This window comes from Neophocaena asiaeorientalis, unplaced genomic scaffold, assembly GCF_003031525.2.
Source record: "Neophocaena asiaeorientalis asiaeorientalis breed wild unplaced genomic scaffold, Neophocaena_asiaeorientalis_V1.1 scaffold30, whole genome shotgun sequence".
Lineage (NCBI taxonomy): Eukaryota > Metazoa > Chordata > Mammalia > Artiodactyla > Phocoenidae > Neophocaena > Neophocaena asiaeorientalis.
The window spans coordinates 13,244,192-13,256,785 of record NW_020174923.1 but is presented as its reverse complement, the minus strand read 5'-3'; the positions used below and the strand labels follow the sequence as shown (position 1 = coordinate 13,256,785).

Here is a 12,594-nt window from a genome sequence, read left to right as displayed (position 1 = left end):
TGCAAGACTCATTCCCAAGCTGCAGCCCTGGTTCTAAGCACTAAACGCTTGACCTCCTTAACATATGTAATCAAGGTGCTCTCTTAAAGCAGAGTTTCTGCTTCTGTGCTCCAGCCTTGCTCTGCTCCATGCCCTTGGAGAGCCAGGTTCTGTTCTGAGCCCGAGTAGCAGTGCCACCTGTGGTCTCTGCTGACAACACCCCCATTCAGCCCGTACTGTACTTCTGCTGGCCTGCTGGCCGCCGGACTATTCTCTGGATGCCTCTTCTCCCCCGGCTGGGTGGTCCTCTGATGCAACTGCCTGCAAGCTTGGCTGATCATAGCAGCCACCGCACTCTCCCTATGCGGCGTCACCCACGTGTCCAGACCTGCCCCTGCAGCTGCAGCTAAGCCCTTTGCCTTCCCTAAGGCACACTTGTAGCTCTGTCTCCTCTCTAGATCTGGCTTCCGTTGGTCTGGCTCAAGCAAGGAGAAGACAGGAAAACTATAAAAAGCAGAAGAGGGAGAACCATTTAACGCAGAAGCAATTGGTTCTTTTGCCAAATATCTGCAAGGCTTGTTCCCATGATTCATGCAGGTCTCAGCTCAAATGTCATTTCATCAAAGGCCTTCCCCATTGCTTCTCCCATCCCTACTCCCTGCTCCTTTATCCTGCCTTTTTAAAATCTCTACCTGACATTACATTATATTTTTATGTTTATACGTTATTGTCTGGGTCCTCCCATGCAGAAAGCAGGAAGTTTCTGGTGGCCCCAGGCGTTCCTTGACATGTGGCTGCACATCCCTAGTGCCCAGAGCAGTGTCTGGCACATAATAATCACTCAATAAATAGTGATAGGTTAAATGAGAACAATAGTCCCACAGAGCCGAAATCCATAGGTAGGATACACTATAATAGCTGATATTTACAAAGATCCCTCAAGAGATCAAGGCAGAGGAGTATTTCATTTTTTCTTAGAGTTACTTATGTCACTGCTTTTTACATGTCTTTGTGCCCTCACTAATTTTTTTCTTTGATGTTCAGAAAGCCTGTAACAAAGTTTCTAGAACATAGCAAGCCCAGCAAAATGTTAGCTATTATGACAGAAAACATCCTAGAAAAATTTACATGATTTTGTTCAACCTTCCTTATCAGGCACACCCAGCTTGTTTCCTGAGAGTTTCAGATGGCTGCAACTTTCCTGGAGGGTTAATCCACTGGGGAAATACAGGGGTGTGGCTGGTGCCATCTGAAACTGAAAATATCAGACTGAGCCAAAGAGAGGACATTGTAAATACAGGTGTTGCTGATGAAATAGACATACAACCCGGTGTCCAAAAAAGTCACCACTTCGAAGATAAACGAAGAAAAGGTTTTCAGACTGATGCACGTGGAGCCCTTGGAGATCTAAAATGTGTGGAAATGTGTGAGTTATGCATTCCTCCGGCTTTATGCTTTTAAGTAAGGGACAAATCTACATTAGCATTCAAGGGCCACAGAAACTGGTCTGTTTTACAAATTACCATGTAATTAAACAGAAGCACGTCTTTCCCCTATTCTTAGTATTCCGCTCACCCATCTAAGTCCTCTCTAGCCAAAACCACAACTTAAAAAGTGCAAACTCATGGCACTGTCAAGGAATATTTTCTAACTGTCCCCTAAAACTGCCAAACAAGCTGTGTTCCCGTCATGAATAAAGGTATAAAGAGGCTGACAGGAGGTTAAAAGATGGGAGAAAATGTAAGAAGGGTAAATCTCCAGGGTGAGACAATACAGGAAAGTTTTTTTAGAAGAAGCATTGTTTATGTCAATGATCCTTAAAGGGACAGTTCATCAAAAGTAGAAACACCTAATAAAGGTCTTTCAACGTTCCAAGTTGTTTATGGCACAGAGCAGCAGCAGAGAGTTAATCTTACATCAAGTGCCAAAATTTCTTTTGAAATTTTACTGACCCATGAAATACACGACTGGCACCATTGCACAATAGTCAGTATTTTTCAATTTACGCATCAGGGGTTCATGAGGTCATTTTAGTTGGTAAATACCTTCATTCTCTTCTTCCTTTCTTTCTTTCATTTTCTTCAGTAAAATAGAATAGAAAAATAGAAAACATCAGGAGATAAGGACAGGTAGCACAAAGGTTAACTAATACTTCATGAAACGCTTGTTTTAATTGTATAAATACATAAATGCATGTTTGTACTGGGTCGGGATGTAAATTGTAAAATATTTCTTACTGTGGGTCACAGACAAAAAAAAACTTCGAAAGCTTTTGTACTGTTTTTCTTAGAGTAATACATATTCATAATTGAGCATTTGTAAAACAAATTATAAGAAAGTTTAAAATCATCTATAATTCTGTCACAAATGACTATATTAATATTTTTATCTCCTAAGCATAGTATGTTTTTATATTACACAGACACTAGCTGGACACACAAACACTAAATATTCCTAAGTCCTCTAATGTAGCACCATGATTTAAATAGAAGACTGATCCTCAATGGCTATGTGCCACAACTGGGGGGGGAACCCTCTTATTTTTTTTGTTTTTCTTTTGGCCGCGCGGCTTGCGGGATCATAGTCCTAACCACTGAGTCCTAACCACTGGAAGGCCCGGGAATTCCCGGGGGAGGGGACGGGGGACAACTCTCTCTCTCTCTTTTTTTTTTTTAATTAATTTATTTTTGGCTGCGTTGGGTCTTCATTGCTGCACGCAGGCTTTCTCTAGTTACAGCGAGTAGAGACTACTCTTCGTTACTGTGCGCATGCTTTTCATCGCGGTGGCTTCTCTTGTGGAGTACCGGCTCTAGGCGCGCAGGCTTCAGTGGGCTGTGGCACGCGGGCTCTAGACAACAGGCTCAGTAGTTGTGGCGCATGGGCCTAGCTGCTCCGCGGCATGTGGGATCATCCCGGACCAGGGCTTGAACCCGTGTCCCCGCATTGGCAGGCGGATTCTTAACCGCTGTGCCACCAAGGAAGTCCCTAAGGGGGAACACTCTTAAACAAGATGAAATAGTGCCATTTCAGATGCTGAGGCATCCATCAATCTCTGTGATTACATCAGTTGATAGATGGAATTGATTTCTATCTACCGGCTCACAGAAGGAATGCCATCTTCCACCTTAAAAGTAAGCATTTGATTCCACCATGAACGTTTTCAACAAAGATTCAATCAAATCAGATTATATATTTGCTTGGAATTTTGCTTCCAAGTGTTAAATACGGTTTATTTTTAGCCTTGGGAGTGATGGAATTTGTGTTAACAGGTCCTGGTGAGAATAATCAGTTCGCAGCCAAGCTCCGGGTGCAGCCAATGTTCACGTGCAAGGAAGGAAGACTTTGAAAATCCGGCAAATCCGGATCACACGCTCTTGTGAGAGGAGTCGGAGGAGGTTTTAATAGTGAGAAACTGTAAATGGTGGGAAAGGAGTAAAGTAGCCAGCATCTCACAGTGCCACAAAGCCCTGCGTATTAATGTGAACTCATTCCAGACAACCAGGAGAACTTCTCCTGGGGGGAATTGGGACTAGGAGAGAGTGGCCTGGGATGGCACCTCCATGGTATTAAGGAGTCAAAGGGACCTCACACTTGCATTTGCTACAAAGGAGAGAAGCATGGAACACGGTGCTGAGAACGTCGTTGGCAAGTGAAAGTGAACTTCAACGTGCACAGGAATTCCAGCATTATCAATTAATTTGTTTCATATCAAACATGGGTGCCCTTACCAAGCAATGCAAATGAGAAATCCAATTTTCAGGAAATAAATGTGGAACATTTATATAAAAATTAAATAAGTTGTAAGAAAACATTGTGATACTTCAATATAGAAACTCTAAACATATATTTATATTCAAATGAGTTTCTTACTCCAAAGTATAATTTTCATACTTCGAAGAGTACAGGAAGTTTATGATGATCTATGCAGGTGTCAGCAAACCAGAGGTTGAGGACCAATGGCCTATTTGGTAAATAGAGTTTTATTGAAATGCAGTCTCATACTCATCCCTCTAACCTATTGCCTATGGCTGTTTTTGAGCTTCAGTGGCAGCATTCAATGATTGTGCCAGAGACCTTGTAGCCTGCCAAGCCAAAAACAGTCACTAGCTGGCCCTTTAAGAAAAATTTTGCCTAAAGTAAACTGGATTTCTGGTGAAGCAATGCACCTTCTGAACGGGTGGCAGGTCTTGAAGAAGCTGTAGCTATTTCTGAGGGCCCCATCTTCCTGCACAGTGAACTAGTGATTCTTCTTTCTCTGCAGAGGTCATTTATACAGGGGCATATGAATAGCTGTAAAATGTAACAGGAACACCAGTGGGGTTTGGATTGGTGTTAAAACCAGTTCCACAGAAGTGTGACTTTCAGATCTGCAAGGAATCTACTCAAAACCTCTTCTGTGAAACTGATCCGGATGTTTCAGCACTGAATCCAAATAAGGACCAAGACGCTCAAGAAGGAACACTGTGACTCTCTTCATGTGAGACTCAGACCACATATTCCTTCCAGGCTGGAGAATACAAATCTGGAGCCTGCTTTTGAAGGAGCTACAGAAACTCTCTTCTTTTCTTTAGCAACCTTCTCCTATTTGCCCTTGACCCCAGAACCCAGGATGGAAACCCACACAGATACAGCTGGGAGCACACCCATTTCATTCAACGCAGGTAAACCACGTAACCCTGTAGGTTGAAAGTACTAGTGACCATATTTCACCAGCTCTCCCCAGCAGGCCTGCTGGTGGGGGTGAGGGTGCTCCAGGCAAATATTACCTCCCCCAGGCAAAGCCCTGCAAAATGATGGTGAGTATTTCCCCAATCCATCAAGATTCTTCTGTCTGTTAGGGAAAAGACCTTTATTCAACTTGTATTGCTTGATTTGAAAGCCACACCCAAATCTCAATGCCATCCTGACAATATTTCTATTAAATAAAATCCTCCCGTCTTGTCGGGAGGTTTTTAAATCAATCTGCCACAAAAAGCTTCTGAACGAGTTAACGCAGACGCCTGACTCACTCTCCAGCAAGCACTCCTCCACGAAGAATCAATGGACTTTTTTCAATCTATCAAAACAATTAGCAGTTAAGCAGTAATACAATTAAAATGCAGCTCTTCCTTGTACTCTTTCCCATATTTAAAAAGAAAAAAAAAAAGGCAAGGATGCTGAAGTCTTGGGAGTAACAGAATTAAGACCTAGCTGCTGGGTCCAAATCTGAGCTTCATCCCTTCGGGAAGAGCCACATTTGCTAAGTGCATAGGCCACAGAAGGCACTGAGGCACGACCACACGACCACTCTTTCTCAGCCCACTTTTATTTATTTTTTTATTGCGGTATAGTTGATTTACAATGTTGTGTTAGTTTCTGGTGTACAGCAAAGTGATTCAGTTATACATGTATATATATCTCTATTCTTTTTCAGATTCTTTTCCATTATAGGTTACTACAAGATATTGAATATAGTTCCCTGTCTCGGCACACTTTAAAAGATGAGCACACGGAAGCTCAGAGGGTTGACGTGACTTGTCCAAGGTCAAGCACCTAGTAAGAAGTGGCAAAATTGGGATTCAAATTCATTCTATCCCCAAAACCCTATTTTGTTTTGTTTTCTCCCCCCAACTCTATGTAATGATAGCTGGACAATGTCAAAGGTCTACAACCTCCTCACTTCCTGGGACAGCCCTGGGGACGTGCTGTTTTGTTTTGCTCTCTGCCTCTCCTTTTATTTTTATTTTATTTTTCCTTGCCTCTCCTTTCAGTCTTTCGAAGCATATATAGGTACAGTCTTTCTTCAGATGATTAGGTTTACGCCTTCTTCATTACAGTCACAAGTGAGTCATACTTCCTGCAAGTTATACCAGCTCACCTTGCTGGGTTCCAAGGGTTCACAGATATTAAGCTCTCATACTGTGAATCTTAACTTCAATTTGAGGTCATTTCCTGTTGGCCTCATGTATCATCTACATGTGGAATTCGCCTCTAGTTATTATCTCTGGAAGGTCTCTAATTGCTTGGCCCTTCTAGACGGTAAGCCCCATCAAGGAAGGATTTGCTGGCTCACTCACCACTGTATTCCCAGAACCTGATAAATACTGACTAGACCAATGGACACTGTACTTTTGCCACATTTCAAGGAGGTAGGGAAACTAAGGCACAGGAAGCTTTAAGATAACTTCTCTAAGACCACAAAAAGAGTGGGACTTCACATAAAGCCATTTAAGAACAGCCATAACCTGGATAAGGTGTCATCTGATAGAGCAACCTGGTTCTTTCCCTAATGCCATGCTATACAAAGGGGTTAGGAACAACATAAATGGGTTTTGAAATTTACCATCTGCTTTTCCCAAGTCTTTGGCACCAAGATAAAAGACATTGATCCTATGCTGTACGTGTGAATGAATCCAACACAGGGTGAAAAACTAACAGTTCTTTTTCCACCTACCAAGTTCTCACAAGCACCATAAAGAAGAAAGCCTATGCTCAGCCTACCTGGAAGGGAAGAAGCCAGGGAGAGGTGTGCAGAGGTCTCCCAAAGTACCACCTTCCCCCGTGCACCCGGAAGGACCCTAAAAGAGCCCCCTCCCCACAAATGGACTGGAGCTGAGTATGTTCTAGTTAACTTCGTGGACAATGCATTATTCATGGATGGTGAGATTCTTAGTAGGCTCTTTATGAATTAGGACCCACATTAGGCATTTCTGATTTTCCTTCCACTGCATACAGACTATGTAAGTAGAGGACTACTGATTTGATCAGAAGAAATACTGGAAAATAAGCCTGAGTACCAAGGCACTATAAGTGCTTCTATGAGGAGAAAATACATAAATGTCAGGAAATGCACTGGAAATAAAAACACAAGCAGAAAATTGAACGGATTCACGTCATGTGCCTCCAAGAATTTAGAGATCTTGCTACACACTGAGATTTTTGCTCCCCTGCTTCTGGCTGCATTCGGAGGTATGCCGACAGGCCGTGACTTAGTAATTCCTGCGAATCTTCCTTTGAAGGTTTTCAAATCGCATTTAATACAAAGCATGTCATAAAAAAGACTCACTAATCATTGATCAATAAAATATATTCCCTTCCATGGAGTACCTTTTTATACCTCCAATCTGAAAAGCAGTGCTTTCCTGACACCCCCTTGGGAATCAAAGGCAGACTCATGTCAGGCCCACAGAGCACAAAGGAAAATGTCTCTGATAACTTTGTGCTTTATGTACAGGCAGAGGTGGATCATTCCGGAATAAAAGAATTTTTTAACATGAGTCCGTTTACTCTGTAATTCAGAGAAAAAGAGGGACTTCCCTTTCTCAGAATTCTCCTGATCCCATTTTAAAGTCAAAACTAGAAAGTATCCCAAACAAGCATGAAAGCCTGGCTAGCTCTGAGATCTAAAGCATGTACCGAATCCACAAAATTTGAGACAAAGACACAGAGAAGGATGCATGAGTCTGGCACAGCAACCTGAGATAATGTTTGCTGGATATAAATCTGGCTTCGTAGGAAATACACCCTATCTATGCTCTACCCAAGAATTAGGAAACTTCTAGAATCTGTGCCAATGAAACAGAGCTGATTGAACAATTCAGAGAGAGCTTCTACTTCTCTGCCACATGTACCCCTCCATCCCCTGCACCTGCTGCCAGCCTTTTCCAACCTCCTATTGCCATCTTTCTTGCTTCCACATTTTCCCTCTCCTTTTCTCCTTCTCCCTCTAAGCAAGCTTTTAGTTGTGGTTGCAAGCCACCATCTCTGCTTAAATTCACTGAATTCTCAATCCAGTGTTAATCTGGGCAAAGAAGGTGTGGTCCTCTGTCAGCTGGCATAAAAAGAGCTAGTTACTTTGCAATGCCAAGCTAGACCCAAGTAACATGAAGTTCTCACAGGCTGAGAGATCTCTGAACACAACCCAAGGCATCAGTACTGTGTGTTTTCTCTGGTCGAGGGCATTCATTTTCATCATGATTATATTAAGCAGAAAACCTAAAATGACTGTCATCCTTGGTCGCTAATGCCTTTCTTGTTCGTTTCCTCCCCCTCTAACAAGACTGTTTCACGGAACAGGTAGAAATCTGCCTACCTATCCAAAAAATGAAAAACACGATGCTCTTCTGATAGGAACTTTTTTCATGAAACACTGAAATCCCATTTCCCTGCACTGTAATTTCTAGGTCATTACTTACTAAGCAAAGTTAGAATATTCCATTTAAATGTAAAATTGTCTTCTCCTAGGACCGGCAGAGCAGCGCTGCCATAAACAAACAAATTGAGCAAGTTAGAAATTTAGTCTCTAATAAAAATAGGTATGGGGGGCTTCCCTGGTGGCGCAGTGGTTGAGAGTCCGCCTGCCGATGCAGGGGACACAGGTTCGTGCCCCGGTCCGGGAAGATCCCACATGCCGCGGAGCGGCTAGGCCCATGAGCCATGGCCGCTAAGCCTGCACGTCCGGAGCCTGTGCTCCGCAATGGGAGAGGCCACAACAGTGAGAGGCCCGCATACCACACACACACAAAAAAAGGTATTGGGGGGGTGCTTTATAATAATCTGCAAGGCTATAGGCAGATCTTAGTCTACTACACAATCATCTCCTGATAATGAGGTTATGTGCTTAGGAGCCTTAAGACCTGAATCATCTGTCAGTGAGATTTATGACATGCACTTCCCAAGGGAAGGATACCCCTAATACGTTGTTGTATTCCACTGACTAAGCAGTCAGGGCCCCCATGTCTGCGGGAAACCAGAGAGACCTTTTCCACGGTGCCAAGTACAAAAGTATGCTCTCAGGGGGACAACTGATGAGAAATTATTTTAAAAGTGTGCAAAGATATATGACCCACCTCAAAAGACACGCAGAATTTTATAGAAAATAGAAGAGATTCAACCCAGGCCTTTCAGTACTCTAGATTTGTGGAGCAACGGGCCTTTTAGAAGATCAGGAAGGCTGGCAACCAAGAGACTATACGCAGATCCTGTTAACTCTGCCTCTGCTTTCGTTGCAGACACCACTTTGAGCTTAGGAACCAGGAGGGGTCCTGGATGTTGGGACTATTTATAAACCCTTACTTCTCAAATATGGCAGGACCCTATCAAGGTACATCAGCATCCCTGCACCCTGAGAACCTCAACAAGAGGCTGGGGGCCAAAGAATCTAGGCAGAAATACACTGCATCTGTCCCAGCTCCCCATGACCGTCTCGTTTTTGCTAGGTTTATGCATCTGTAGCTGAAAATATAGGATCTTAACCTAATTTGACAGTGGGTGAAATTATGCAAAACTCCACTGTAAATAAAATAGCAATACATATGAATAATGAAAAGGGGTGCCCATTTACATACAAAAAAGGACAAAGCATTATTTGGAAAATGAAGTGAGTTTTTCAGAGTTCGTACCTGTGTTCATAAAGAGTCCAGTCGTTGCCATGCTATTTTCCATATTAAACACACATGACACTGATGTTGGTGTACCTTCAATTTTGCAATCGTTTTTCAACATACAAATGAGGGCAAAGAATGGCAGCACATTTTTACACATAAATATAAAAAACACTCAGGTTTGTTTTTCAGGCAAGCACGATTTTTAAAAGTCAATGTTTTCCTTCCGAAAGACGTGACTATTGCATATTTATCCTATCTAAGTCGGGACTTCATCATTTTCAACCAAAGTTCCTTGCATAACATCCAGAGGAAGGAAGAGGACAACATGATCTTCAGAAAATGTTATAATTCTTCAGAGTGAAAAAAGTCAGAATGAGTTTCTGGGTTCAAAAAGATGTAACATTTTAGATTTCATTTATTAAGGGCATTGTGAAGCCATTATATAACCATGTCCATGTAACTCTAATAGCCAACAATCTCGTTAGCTCTATTTTCAAGAGAGCCAAGGCAATAAAAAGAAGAGATATTAAAAGTTAACTACATAATACATTGGGGGAATGCAATTAACTTCATTTGGCCAAGCAGGGGATACAAGGGAGGGGCAGAAGATGAGGGTGGGGGATGTCTGCCCTGGAGGACTTTAAATGTCACACAAGGGACTTCCCTAGTGGTCCACAACAAGAGAAGCCACCGCAATGAGAAGCCTGCACACCGCAACTAGAGAAAGCCCGTGCGCAGCAACGAAGACCCAACACAGTCAAAAATAAATAAATAAATAAATTTATTATTTTTTTTAAATGTCACACTGAAAGGCTTAGACTCACTGTAAAAGAGGGTGTGCTGACCCTAGGGATTCGGAGAAGAATGCGACATGGGTCTTGTTATTAAGAAACTTACAATCTATGGGCTTCCCTGGTGGCACAGTGGTTGAGAGTCCGCCTACCGATGCAGGGGACATGGTTACGCGCCCCAGTCCGGGAATATCCCACATACCTCGGAGCGGCTGGGCCCGTGAGCCATGGCCGCTGAGCCTGCGCGTCCGGAGCCTGTGCTCCGCAACGGGAGAGGCCACAACAGTGAGAGGCCCGTGTACCGCAAAAAGAAATAAATAAATAAATTTAAGCACTTTATAAAGTATTTTTCTCTGTCAATACTAAAAATATTCAGTAATTCTATAGTCGAACTAATGGGTCCAACTTGGGTGCTTTATTTTAAAAAGGCTTAAGTTTGATTCCCATATTTGGTTTATTATAGTCATGGGGAGTGTTTGCTAAAAAAACAAATTCTTGGGCTTCCCTGGTGGCGCAGTGGTTGAGAGTCCGCTTGCCTATGCAGGGGACACGGGCTCGTGCCCCAGTCCGGGAAGATCCCACATGCCGCGGAGCGGCTGGGCCCGTGAGCCTGCGCGTGCGGAGCCTGTGCTCTGCAACGGGAGAGGCCACAACAGTGAGAGGCCCGCGTATCGCAAAAAACAAGCAAACAAAAACCAAATTCTTTATCCTCTCCTCAGAAGTATTGAATCAGGTCACGCCACCAAGTCATTCTTATATGCAGGTAGCTTAGAAAACACTGAATTCTCTTTCTGAATGATCTAGCCTCCAGCTTTGGCTTCACATTGGACAAAAGGAACAATAAATTTCATTCCCCCACTGTCATCTCTTTCTGTACCTACACTTTCAATTTCTCCCCCATCATTCTCAGCTTCTCAAATACTCTGAAATTACATCCAGGAACCAACTAACTGCAGAGGAAAACTATAATGGAGAAACAATAGATAGGAACCAAAAAGAAATCTGTAAACGGGAAATAACACAATAAAAGGGAAAAGAAATTTAAGTGAAAAGATAAATATTTGAGGAAATGGAATACCAGTGCTTATTATCTTCCAATTTCTGCTCTTTCCCCAGTTCACGAGAGATCAGGAGCATAATTACAGGGATGCAAATGAGTGAGGAGTCATCAAGGCTTTAGTATCTAGTTGAGTTGGAGGACTTGGTTAATTCCAGGCATCCTGGGGCTAACGTCAAGGTGAGGGGTGGGGGAGACCATAAACATTCAGTCGACACCACTAGTCAGAACATCAATTTGTTCCTGAGACTGAGTTGCCATTTCTCTTGGATTTGAGTTTCAGTTTCTTGAATACAGCAACTGATGAGCTACTCAAGTGCCCCTAGGGCTGGGGCATCTTGCCCATCTCCTCTTCCCCCAACCCTCACTCCTGCTTTGTAACTGACATCCTGTCCCTGAGTCCTACTCTGAGCTGGAGCACTTCCCCACATGCTTTTCTGATGCTGCTAGGCAGGCTTCCTTCACCCCCCAGCCACCTGCCTTCCAGAGGCCTTTCTTCACCTTCTCATGGCCATCCCTGTTGACACCCACCTACCTGGACCACACTGGTGGTCCAGCATAGAGCTGTTGTGTTTTCCACTTGTAACTCCCTGTAATCACAAGCAGAGAGCATTTCCATCTCCTCCAATGTTCTGAGTACCATCTACCCAACTTTGTGTCAGCCAACCCTTTCACATGATGCTATAGGATGTGATAGGGTATGTTTCTCATCATCATGGACACAATTTTGTCTTAGCATAACTATAATCTGCAGGTTCCAAGAAAGTGAAGCAGCTCTCCTCACCCCTTGATACCCTGATTCTGCCAACTGCTACACTATACTAGTCCCAGACCCTATGTAAGAGAGTAATAATAGGCTGGTGTGATGTTGCTTTAATGAACACACACCCTTATTCACTATTAGCAAAAGCTTCACCACCTCAAGGAGCCAAAGATCTGTTTAAGCCTCACACTGATATTTACAAATTTAAAGAGATACTAACTGGATACTGGGTTCTCCGGCTACTGGCCTTTTGCTTGCTTACAATAATTCTTGCTGGACTTCCCTGGTGGTGCAGTGGTTAAGAATCCGCCTGCCAATGCAGGGGACACGGGTTCGAGCCCTGGTCCAGGAAGATCCCACTTGTCGCGAAGCAACTAAGCCTGCGTGCCACAACTACTGAGCCTGTGCTCTAGAGCCCGCGAGCCACAACTACTGAGCCCGTGCGCCTAGAGCCCGTGCTCCACAACAAGAGAAGCCACCGCAATGAGAAGCCCGCGCACCGCAAGGAAGCATAGCCCCCACTCGACAAACTAGAGAGAAGCCCGCGCGCAGCCACGAAGACCCAACTCAGCCATAAATAAATAAATAAAAATTTTTTAAATAATAATAATTCTTGCTCATAAAATAGTAGAAGCCTCA

The 12,594-nt window shown here is 43.4% G+C and overlaps 1 protein-coding gene across 2 annotated transcripts in view; it reads right to left on the bottom strand.

The window, feature by feature from the left end:
- The window catches only part of PITPNC1 (phosphatidylinositol transfer protein cytoplasmic 1), a 256,794-nt gene that overhangs the window by 220,885 nt on the left and 23,315 nt on the right, over positions 1-12,594 (bottom strand). The gene's annotated exons all lie outside the window — the stretch shown is intronic.